At 43.4% G+C, this 12704-nt stretch overlaps 1 long non-coding RNA gene across 1 annotated transcript in view; it reads right to left on the bottom strand.

Moving 5' to 3' along the window:
- Positions 1 to 12426, bottom strand: part of LOC138259183 (uncharacterized) — a 29307-nt gene extending 16881 nt beyond the window's left edge. Inside the window, exons 1-3 of the long non-coding RNA XR_011198664.1 lie at positions 12319 to 12426; positions 11597 to 11675; positions 7789 to 7913 (exon numbers count right to left, since the gene is read on the bottom strand). This is a non-coding gene — a long non-coding RNA (uncharacterized lncRNA). The remainder of the gene's footprint in view (positions 1 to 7788; positions 7914 to 11596; positions 11676 to 12318) is intronic.
- Positions 12427 to 12704: the final 278 nt, after the last annotated feature.

Below are 12704 nucleotides of genomic sequence, written 5' to 3'. Positions count from 1 at the left end.
TTTTCATTCATAATGACAGGATTGAAAGTCGTCTGTTCAGAAAAAAAACAGCTTGTAACTCTATATTACATGCAACAAGTTCACATCCCAGACACCAGATAAATTCGATTCCATATGGTGAAATGGTGCGGGAAAGAAGGAACTGCAGTTTGGAAACCGACTTTTTAAAATGTATAGATGACATGGAGGTCAGATTTCAACAACAAGGCTATCCACAGTGTATTCTTGAAAAAGCACGCAATAGAGATATGTGTATGGCAAGGAAAGATACTCTCAGACGTAAAGCCAGAACAACTGATACCAATATTCGTTGTATAGTTAACAATACACAAACCTCTGCATTATTACGTAAATGTATGATCAAACATTGGCGTGTGTTAACAGCAGATGCAGCTCTCAAGGGATTCATTTCTAATACCCCAATCTTTACATACCGTAGGGGGCGGACCCTCAAGAATACACTGTGCCCCAGTCACCCCAGTGCACGCCAACATGTAGATTGGCTCACTAGTCGCAGCAAAGGGTTCTATAAATGTGGTCACTGAGGAATGTGCAAATGGGCCACATCTGGAATTTCCACCTTCAGTAATCAGACTGGTGACCAATTCGGCATCATTTTGAACATTACATGTAACAGCAGTTATATTATATACATGATTGTATGTAAGTGCGGATTATATTATGTGGGCAGCATGATCAGATCATTAAGAACAAGAGTGATTGAGCATTATAGGGCTTTGAGACAAGAGGATGATCGGTATCTTATAGTAACACACATGAAACAATGCCCCAAACAAGGTCAGAAAAAGAGCTTTGAATTTTTGGGTTTTGAATACATGTACAATGATCCCCGTGGAGGAAATAGGGAACTGTCACTTAGAAAGCGTGAATGTTATTGGATTCTTAAATTAAGGGCAGTGGAAGAAGGCCTCAATACGAATTATGAAATGGAGTATTTCCTGGGTGAATAATTTGGCCATGCACTACAGCTAGTTTCTCACTTTGATTTTGAATCTCATTGTGAGTGAGTTATGCAATTAGTTAACGTTCATCTCGGCCTCACTCATGTTGGGCGGGCAGGGAAAAGGAAAGGTAACAAGAAGAAAAAATAATAGTATTTCTTGCCAATTTAGACTGTTCAGTTTGTACACATCCACATCGTCAGGATTAATTCCCAGCCGATGGCGAATGTCTATTCACTGTGTTGTGAGAAGTATACTATGGTCTGGGGAATTTGTTCATTTTGAGAATGTTCTTAGGATTGCCATGACACACACATGATATAGCCTGCTCAATATAGACATGGTCCTAGTTCTACTGCTATTAACTATGGAGCAGACATTATGATTTCTTACATTTTCTTATTGTCCCCTTCACTGTTAGAAATGAATAGGCTCTGTTCTGTTACTTTTTCAATAATCCACAGTAGTCGGTGACGTGTTGGTATATCCATAATCCCATTCTCTTCGATTATCTGTCTAAAATGGTGCCCACTTTTTGTTTAATATTGTAGTCTTTTTATTCTCTTGTTTTTTCTGCTTTTGTTTTGATTAACCTTTATTTTGGGAATAGATTTACACTCTTCCCAGATGATGTCTATGATTATGGCCTTAGCCCCTGTTTCTTTACCATTTTCTCCATTTCCTTTTTTAATATTACTTTTTTTCCAAAATAGTGCCCACAGATTATACAATACCTTTTTTACTGGGCCTTTCTGAATAACCAATTCCACAGGGAATCGTTATACACTCGTCCAAGATGGCGCCCACGAATAGGGATTGTAGTCCTTTCTTGCTTTCTTATATCGAAAGCTAGCTGTCCTTAAAGGACGGACTCCTCTCCGCGCCGGCCTGCTTACACGCCGCCCGGACAGTGAGGTTTGGCCCTCCGGACACGTTATTCCATGTCCTCCTGTTACCCTTGAGGTAAGTGAGTTTTATTTTTTTGGCGATAGCGGTTTCTTGTGCCCGCGTATTTACGAACTCCCTTAAACTTTCCCTTAACGTTCTCGTTTGTGATTACAGATAAGGAGGTGTATATACACACACCCCTTACATGCCAACGCGGATTCAATACTACAGTGCCTAATACTGGGTAGGTGTCTTTTTCGACATCTAACATCCGTGTAAACTTGAGTCGCTAATCTCACAATAGATCTTTTCGATTAATTTAGCCATTATGTGTATTAATTTTTTTCGCAGATCTTTAGTAATTGGGACTTTAAGGAAAGCAAGGAATCCTTTTTTTCCTAATTACTTGGGGGCTTTGGCTCACTATTCTTTAACTTTTGACTTTGTGGCTCTCTTAGATTGCCCCACGTCTTTCAATTTTCACGCGGGTGTCATGACCAGTCATGTTTATCTATTGACTTGAAATTAATGCTTTATTAATTTTCAGATTGTCTCTTATATTTAATCAATACATATATGGGTGGCTTCATGTGCTGTTTACTCATGAATTGTCACATCTAGTAAACTTTGGTGTTTACACAATGACGTTTTTCACAAAGTCACATGGGAATTGGTGTTGGAATTCTGTTGATGAGGTACCAATCTGTTGTATATATTTCTTAAGACTTGACACAGATTGTATGTGTGTAATATTGGTTGTAATTGTATCTTTTACAGCCCTGAGGCAGTCATTGAGATTATTTTCTCTTAAGACGAAACACGTGTTGGCTGTTATCTGTCCTACCAGTATATGAGAATCACACCTCAAGAATAAATTGGATTGATGCTAACATTTCTCGGTCTACATTGTACCTGATTGCTTGGAAGAGGACCTTACTGTATACGAACATGGACTCTTGATCCTTTATCAATTCACGAGTTCCTTGACATTTGTTGATACAGGTAAGAAGATGTAACTGCTTTCCACATCTCATACTATTGTTGGAGCTAGCATAAGTCTGTCATTTTCACTCAGTGTATGGACCCTGACTTGTTACTTTCCCTTTACATTTCACAGATCTGGGTCACACTTTGTGCCTTCTGCTATGTTTACTGCTGGCCTACAGCTGTGTTACATTGGTTTGTGAACAAGTACATTGACATTGCTATATTCCAGAAGTTTTGCAATTACACATTTGTGAAAGCACAGACTGACTCCAGATTGTTTTGTGATTCAACTGTGTTTATTTCTGTGCAAATAAGTGGAGGGGGGTGTGAAATGGGCTGGGGTGATGGTGGAGGAATTTCCATGGCAGAGTCCAGTCTATTTGTTTCACGGGTGCATTGTCCAATGGGGCATAGGAAGTGGAGCAATGGCAGTTTAAGATGTACAGGGTGTCAAAGTGGGACAGAAGGGTGACATTCATGGGGGTTTTATTTCCTGGCGGGTGTCTTGGCAATGTTCTCTGTCTTGTTCCTGGATCTCAGGGACTGTTTGCGGGGTGGTTCTCCTTCTGCAGGGGGTGGGGTGCTGGTGGCCTGTTGTTCCTGTGGCGGTGCCTCCTGTCCACTTGCGCAGGTGGAGGGCTGTTCATCGTCCAGGCTAGTGTCAGGGGCCCGTTGGTGTGCCACTGTGTACCTCCTGGTGTTGACAAGGTCTGCCGGCACCCCTGCAATGGTGACCAGGGTGGTGTTGATGGCCTTCAAGTCCTCCCTGATCCCAAGGTAGTGTTCCTCCTGCAGCCCCTGGGTCTCCTGAAACTTGGCCAGTATCCTGCCCATAGTCTCCTGGGAATGGTGGTAAACTCCCATGATGTTGGAGAGTGCCTCGTGGAAAGTGGGTTCCCTGGGCCTGTCCTCCCCCTGTCGCACAGCAGTCCTCCCAGCTTCCCTGTTATCCTGTGCCTCTGTCCCCTGAACCGTGTGCCCACTGCCACCTCCCCCAGGTCCCTGATAGTCCTGTGTTAGTGGGTTTGCCTGGGTTCCCTGTAGTGGTGGACACACTGCTGAATGACGTGTCCTGGGGACAGAGGGATGGGCCCGCTGGGTGGGTGCTGTGGCGGTGTTTCCTGAGGGGGGAGGTTCAGTGGTGGTTTGTGACTGAGCCAGGGGAAGCGACTGTCCCGAGGTCCCTGATGGGCCGGGCTGGTCATCTTGATCCAGGCGTGCAGAGCTGCTGTTGTCACTGTGGGCCTCTTCTGTGGGGGGACTGGATATGTCTGGCACCTCCTGTCCGGTGACGTTGGGTAGGGGTCCTGTTGGGGTGTGAATGCATAATCTTAGTGTCTGTGTGTGCCATCTTGTGCAATGGGTGATTTAACCTCTACTCCTGTGCTTGAATTATTGGCGTGGCCCTTGTGTGATTGGTGATTTTGGGGCATGAGTGAGTCTCTCTACTGGACATGCTTTGGTGATGGGTGTCCATGCATTGGTGTAACATGCAGGGCTTGATTTTGGGATGTGTGGGTTGTGGTAGTGAGGTATCTGTGGGGTGCTGGGGTGATGGGTGTGAGGGTGAGGGTGGGAGTATGTGATGGCATGCAGGTGGGGCGGGAGGGATAAAGTAGTTAAGATATGACATACCAGAGTCCAGTCCTCCTGCTACTCCTGCGAGTGCCTCAGGATGCATGATCGCCAAGACTTGCTCCTCCCATGTTGTTAGTTGTGGGGGAGGAGGTGGGGGTCCACCGCTAGTCCTCTGTACAGCAATCTGGTGTCTGGATACCACGGAACGTACTTTCCCCTGTAGGCCGTTCCACCTCTTTCTGATGTCATCCCGTGTTCTTGGATGCTGTCCCACTGCGTTGACCCTGTTAACGATTCTTCGCCATAGCTCCATCTTCCTAACAATGGATGTCTGCTGCACCTGTGATCCGAATAGCTGTGGCTCTACCCGGATGATTTCCTCCACCATGACCCTGAGCTCCTGCTCAGAAAACCTGGGGTGTCTTTGAGGTGCCATGATGTGGTGTGGGTGATGTGTGAGGTGCTGTCTGTTGTGGTGTGTGAGGGGATGTGTTGGTGGGTGTTGTTTGAGGTGCGTGGATGTTGTATAAGTGATGGTGTTGTGTGTCTGTGGATGCTGGTGTTGTGTTAGCTAATCTCTCTCTCTGGCCTTCTTTCAAAATGTTGGTTGTAAGGGTTTGTGGGTGATGTGGGTGTGTGCTTTATATTGGATTGGGTGTGTGGGTGTGGTGTGTGTAGGTGTATCAGGTGTGTGTATTTCAAATTGTCCAATGTGGTTGTGTTTTGTAAATGTGTGTGTATTTTGAGAGCGGCGGTGTGTGCGGCCAATGGATTACCGCAGTTGAAAGACCGCCACGTTGATTCGTGGGTCGTGATACTGTGGGCGTATTCCTGTTGGCGTGACGTGTGGGTTTTGGTATCGCCAGTTTATCACTGACCTTTGGTGTGGCGGACTTGTGTGGGTGTCTGCATTGTGGCGGATTCTGAGCTGTGAGTCGTAATACCTGTAGCGGAATTCCACAGCCGCAACGGTATGTTGGCGGTCTTCAGCCCGGCGGAAAGCGGGATTTACTGCCAGGGTTGTAATGAGGGCCATAATATTTTTTCCACTCTGCGGTGGCTACACAAGCTATCTAGTTCATATTAAGAAGTAGTTCATTAGGAACGTCATAGTTAAGGTCCCGGAAGATCTGCTCGGGTTTGGTTGACCAGATGTATGGATCTTGAATATGACACACCCAATGAATGCCCTTTACATCCTAGCAATGCAAGAATTGGCCCACTAGAAATAGACTGTTGCAAAGGTGAATGCGTCCTGCAAGTTATGGTTTTTGGTGGACCCTTCTAGCGAAAAAAACTATACTTTAACATTTTTCCAGGTTTGTTTGTGTTCTGTACAATGTAGCACTCATGCAAAGTATGAAAAATTAGGAGAAATGTAAACATTTCTCCTAGTTGTGCTTGCCTCAACGAGGATAGGATTTTGTCATAAAACTGTGTCTATGGTTGGTTGTACATAGGTATTTACTTGAAAACCCATACCTGGCGCATAGACACACCCATGTGCTGCCCATAGAACTCCCCCTTGATTCAACGCAATCTAAAACGAGGGCACTGTGCAATTTTGTTTTTATCTGGGAAACTATGTAATGCAAATCCTGATTTATGTTGTGCAGTAAATCCCAACATAACTTGAATTGCAAATCCGGTGCAAATCATTACTAAATCTGGATCTAGGTACATAAGGTATGTTCAGTTTCCTTAGGATGGCTGTTGTGATTCAGGAATAATTTGAATCATATGCTTATATCACAAGGAGGTACTGCATACTGTAGGACCCTAAATATAAAACCCCAGTTTTTTGTTGCAAGTGGGAACCAATGAGCCTACAAAAAACGTTCAACCACTCATAGCCAACAATTGTAGAAATACAGAGCTCTGAATTCCTTTCCAGAACCACAGGTCTTCCTGTTTGAGCAATAAACTTGGTTGATTTGGACCTGTAACTGGTCCCTCTTGAAAGTGCCCCAGCACTGCCCTCTCTCCCCATGCTCTCCAACAGCCAGATCACTAACGTACCACCTTTAGTGGGCACTGAAACTTTGATTTGAAAAAAAAACTTCCGTGACAAGGTGAGTCCACAAAAGTGTTTCGCTTCCTGCCTTAGCATTAAACATTCTGTCTTTCCCCTTCCCCACCAAAGCAAAAGACTGCTGTATTACTCCTCGTTATGCCTGCCTCAGAGGGGTGCAGGAGTTTGGTGAAAATCCCTGTCGACAATTGTTTGTATATAGGGATTTGCGTCAAAGCCCACGGGTGTTTGCCTGGGAATGCTTATGCACGCACCCGTGCACAGCCTTGTATTACTTTTGATTACTATCAAACGTAAATTGTAATTTGCGTTGGAAATTAATGCAATCCCAGCACAAAGTCTCTCAGCCTAAATAGTTTAGGAGTGTGCTGTTGTTCCGAATTGGAAGACCTTCCATACTGGAAAATAATAGTGAAGTGTATTTTCTGACCACCCAATTGTATTTTTAGCACGATCATACCGAGTCAATCTGTGAGTTGTGGGGCTTGAACGGAAAATACGGCTAACCTCATAACTTTATCACGAGAAGACAAAATATTTTTCGTGCTTGCATTATATCCGATCGATCGCACTTTTTCTGTGCCAATGCCCAGCAACCTTGTGTGATGTTGCTCTCAGTGAGCTGAGCTCCTGGCACTGCACCTAGTGAATGCGATTCTCTGCGCCTTGCTCCTGTGAACAGTAATGGCGAAGTTTGATTCACCAGTGGTGGTACTATTGTCTGCAATGGTAAAAAAACAACACTACGGATGGAACAGATTTTCTTTTGTGGAATCATTGCAAAGTTGGTGGGTGGGTTACATCACTAAAATAACACTTACTGAGATCCTCTTCCACGCTTTCTGACAAACATTCTGGCTACTTTCTCAGTTCACCATAATTTATCACAATCACAAAACTCTCTCTACCTCCTTTGCTTATGACAGCAGGTGAAGTCATTTGGAAATGATTTTCGATTTATTATGTTGTGTACAAACAGAAAAAAGAAATAGGTGGCCCCTGCACCAGTGTCTTTTCAGAACCACCTGAATCGCCTCTTCCCACAGCGTTTCCTTTTTCAAAAGATCCACCCATAATCCACCATGTTACTCAACAACGCCAGCCACGTCTTCCTCAGTGCCCTCACTGATAATTTCTAGCGCCAACCTCCTTATTCTGCAAGCCAGAGTCACTGTTATGTGACACTGTTTTTTTTTCTTCTATCTAAAGCACCATCACTAGCAATGGAATGGTGATGCAAATGACGTGAGTTAAGTATCACCACTTTGTGTCACTTCTGCCTCAGATGTTTTTATTTTTGTAGGGTTGTGGGGTGAGGGAGATTAATGAACTGCCACTGACCTGTTGCCGGGGCATCACAGCATGATTGATGGCCGGTTTACTGTAGGTCCTTCATCTTCCAGTAAGGACATGTCCTTTACTAATTTTTCACTGGACGTTGTTTCAAGCTCAGCTCAACTCAGCTCCTGTGTAAAAGAAAATGTACTGACTTTGAGTGTCAGCCACAAAATGCAAAAATATGCATTTAACTGTTTGCGTGACCAAGTGCATGCCACTGTTGCTAATCAGGGTAAACAGCGATGAACTAAATATGCAAATAGAGTACTAAGGGCCATATGTACGAACACTTTTTCCCATAGACACAAAATGGGTAAAAACTTTTGCTACATCTGGCCCTAAATGACCAGTGACAAAGCCAGTGTTTCCTACCTTTATGCCATGAAAATATGCTACATTGCACTACTGTTAGGGAACACTCCAGCGTGATGATGGCAGCTATACTAACCAACTTGACCTTCTGCAATGTCGAGCTTCTGCAGTGAAGCATCTGAAGCCGAATGCACTGCTACTTGCCAATCATCTTGAAGTGGAATAAGGGACATAGTAACCTCTGCATTCTTCTTTGGAGGTCCTATGGGACATCAGTTCTACTGAGTAAGATGAACAGTCTGCAAGACCGCATGATCACCAGAACGCTTGCACTGTTAGAGGAAATGTGTGGTGTATTACAATCCAGCGTCTAACAGTCTAATTATGGTGCCAGAGATGTCTACTATTGGGGACGAAGAGGTAAAAGTTAGAGAGTGGTACTGGAGGGTGGTTACAGATGGAATAAAAGAAGATGGTGGGAGACTTTTGAAATGAGCTGAGGAAGAGTTGCAAGAAGAAAGAGAAAGAGTAATGCAGAGAGAGTGCAAAGAAGGAGAAAAGGTTCAAGAGGAGAAAAGCAAGGGAGCAGGAGAGACACGCTGGTCTATGACCCTACTGATGATATTGTGCGGGTGAAATGGCTGCTTAGTATGATTCAAGCCTAAGGACTGCAACTAAAAAGAAGTGGTGCTCAGTGAAGTGCAGTTGTAAGGAATAGAAGGCAGGCAGTGATAAGCAGTGACCCAGCTGGACAGACAAGTTGTTGGTGAGAACAAGTGAGGGGAAAAGATTTGTTGCACACAAACATTACATGACAATTGGAGCAAATGAAATAGGGTTGATACCAGCAAAGAGCCACAATGTGGGACCAGAAGAGTCAACTCAAGACCCAGGATCATTTGTATTAAGGAAAGCACAATGTTGTTTCCTATTACAGTCCTCCTACGTGCCTCATCTTTAACCCAGAGGTCCTTTTGCTACTATCCACAAGAAACAACAGCCTGAAATACAAGTGTTTCAATCTCCTACCAGCCTGACTCTACCTAGGACACAATCCTAAACAACCTCAAAACGTTCAATTAATTATCTTCCCCCCATATTATCCTGCAGACACAATCTCATGAGGCATGGATTCCTAGGACCTCTTAACTTCCTTGACTGCCTCAATGATAACTGAGCTGTCAGTCTTAGTTTCATTATCTGTGAATGGAAGAAGCTCCAAAGTCCTCTGTGAAGTCCTGTAGAGTTACAGTTGCCCTAAAGACAAGCAAATACATATGTAAGTCCTTCACCTCTCTACATCCTACCCTTGTTACCTGGCCCATCTACCTGCACCTCTAACACATCCTTCTGCAACCCCAAGTCTCTTCAGCTACCTCATCTTTGCTCTCCCCTTTCATCAACCTCCACTGGTCCTGTTGACAAGTTCATCTTCCTGAGTCTCCAGAGTAGGCCTTACCAGCTGGCAAATCAATTACCTTCTTGCAGCAGTATCAAACTCCAGAAAAAAGTTCAAGTTTATCATCCTTTTACCTAATTCAGAAACACTTATAGCCAGGGCCACTGTCAATATGTTATTCTGTGGTCACAGCTGTTTCACATTATTATGGATTTGCTGTATTTGCCACATAATCCATCGTCTGCGGCATAATCAGCAGATTTAACAACAAAAAATTACTTCTAGCTGAAACGGATCAAAGGTTACTGAAAACAAGGCAACGTGTTTGCACGCAGTAGAAGGCACTTGTCAAAGGTTAACTTACAACCTTTTAGTTGATTATTTCAGTATTTGATTGTTAAACTGGTACTAATGAGAAGACATCGCTGCCCAGACAGTATTATCATGTGTAAAAATCATAAAATAATGAGGTAATATAATAAAGAAAAGTGCTCAGTTATGCCACATAATTAGTGCTGTCCTTTCACATAGATAAGTCAATCCTTCCACATAATTTGGTGCTACCCTACTGCCTAATTCCAGTGGCTCTGCTTATAGTTGACAACTTCTGTAAGGGCTTCCAATTGCATATCAGCCTTACCCCATGACAAAGAGAGTACAAAATCCACCCGCCAACCGTCCACAGTAACCAAAGTTTGATTGTCTTTGTGTCTCCCTTCACCTCATTGTCTACCACTAATCACCAAAGTGACTGTCAGCTACAGTATGTAACAGCTGCTTTTTCACACAGAAGGGACTGCTGATAGACTGGCACCACCTCATGGTCCTCATACAGCTTCTGCACTAGCTATACACAGACTGGGATAGCTGGCACACCTAATGCCTGCCTCCCCAGCCTCCTGCTCAGCCCCCTCGGTCCAGAGCTCACACCGATCCATAGGTAATTCTCATGAGCCCCTAGTGAACTAAATCATGGGCAGACCATTAGCGCTGGTGAAGATCTCTGCAGTTCCACACAACAGAATTTCTATTTTGTCCCTCGAGCATCTATGTCTCAGCACTGGTACACATTATAATCATAAGGGAGGGCAGATCTAGCTGGCAAGGGTTTATTGTTATTTATGGCCCCAGGGACAGGTCAGATATTTATTACATTAAAGACCACTGGTGCTGCACAGACCATGAATTATGAGAGCCATGTTCCACTTCATTTTATTAAGTTTCTTCATTGCTCAAGTTACTGCTGGAGAAATATGTCTACAGCTCTGATAAACTCTGTTCTCCTGAAGAAAGGGGAAGCTGTTGCACAATAATTTGCTTGGGCCTGGAGTAGGCCCGGGATGGCGTTGATTCATAAAACCCTGCAGTGGTTACTGGCAGACGCTTTCTACTAGTCCTATAGCAGTTCTCGAGTGAGTATACGTACAAAACAAATGATATAACATACTCCCGGGCAGTACTGCACACTTTATTGGGTGGCAAATATATCTGTCTGGCTCGTCGCTTTTAAACGGGCAGAGTAGCTAGGCAGTCCAGCCTTGCTTTTGGAAATGAGTTACACTACAAAAGGTAATAATGAGACATAAAGGACACAATTGTGTCAGATTTACAGCTCTTAAAATATATAGTCCTTTACTTAAAACGGCAAATTATGTCACAGCTAAAACCAAATCAGGCACAAAACCGAAGGTCGAAACAATATCTGAGGACAAAAAAACGGTAAACATTATTTGAATGTTTACACACCTAAACCACACTCTGAATTCAACAGAGACAAACGCGATCACATATTTATTTTCTCAAACTAGACCACTTTGATAAGAATGTCCTTCGTTGCAAGAGAATATAAATCGTAGGCCATTTTAGCAGTTGTAGGTGGGTACACAGAAATTAGGACTGTACTACTTTATAGCAATCCCCAGACTACCGACTTGCAAGATTATCGTGACATAAAAATCAAGGGGAAAAATATCAAAAGCTAAACGCGTATAGGGAAGTACAGATTTACTATTCCTAACTCAACACCTATGAACCTTTAAGATCTATACATATCACCAAAATAGCTGTATGTGGAGTTAGCTATAGAAAATCTATACTTACCTGTTGATATGACTGTTTTGATAATTTGTCTTCCATATTCTGTGCTATCCATATTCTAGTTTCGATATTCAGGTACACACTGAAATGAGAGGTTTATCAAAGTTTACCGAAAGGAAACAAAGACTCTGTAATCTCACTAAACTGGACCTTTCTACAAAAGTAAAAATTCTGAATGTCCCAAATCCGTATAATTTTTAAAGTGTATAAGACATATTTGAGATGTAACTGCGCTCTAGAAATTGTCAACATTTTGAGAAAACACTGCTTTGAAATAGTGAAAAATGTTTTTCGCCTTTTTCTCGGGAAAATCTTCATAAAATGTGCAACCAAGAACTAAAAACGTAATAGGTGCACTTATACTAATCGCAACAGGCAGAATTTGTGCACATTAAAGATCTAACAAAACATTAGGAATATAAATCAAAAATCACAGGAACGCAGCTGTGTCTGTGTGAATAACATGCAAAACACTTTTTCCGCAAGCACGCATTGTTCATGATAAAGTACCAGCGGTATAGGGAGGGTAACCCACCACTGGCAGCACCGTAAAATGAAGAAGGTGGAGGCTCATTTTAGAAATTGAAATTTTAAGACAGGGATATATCCAGCAATGATTGAACAACACTGCATGGCTCTGCGGCACAGCTAAAGCAATGAGATTGAACTGCGAAGATTCCTGCGCTTCACTCACAATACATCAATGGAAATCAATATTACAATACCTCGTCTCCGTGCGGTAAGTGGAAACTTCTCCACCTTATCCGTTGTGAGCAAGGGATGGCTCAATACAGCTTCTGACAGGAACCCAGAAGACCGCGCGAAGACTTATCGCGGCTCGGTGGAGCTGCGTCACGTGGGCGCGCGCGGCTCGTGGGCCTGTTGATAAATACAAGCAGGTTAACAGCTAACATCAAAGGTCTGGCAGATTAAAGTCAAAGCGGAATGAGATTTCCGAGAGCCTGGGTAAACAAAAAGGTTGAGCTCCTCAATTATCTGCAAAAGCTCTTTAATGCAGGCCTCAATAAACTTAGATGGAGAGAGGAATAAACATGCTCAGTCGGTGAACTTGCCGTCGTGTGGCAGCTCTGCGGCTCTTCGCACGGCGCCG

Source organism: Pleurodeles waltl, chromosome 2_1 (genome assembly GCF_031143425.1).
Source record: "Pleurodeles waltl isolate 20211129_DDA chromosome 2_1, aPleWal1.hap1.20221129, whole genome shotgun sequence".
Taxonomy (NCBI): Eukaryota; Metazoa; Chordata; class Amphibia; order Caudata; family Salamandridae; genus Pleurodeles; species Pleurodeles waltl.
This window is presented reverse-complemented; position numbering and strand designations above follow the sequence as displayed.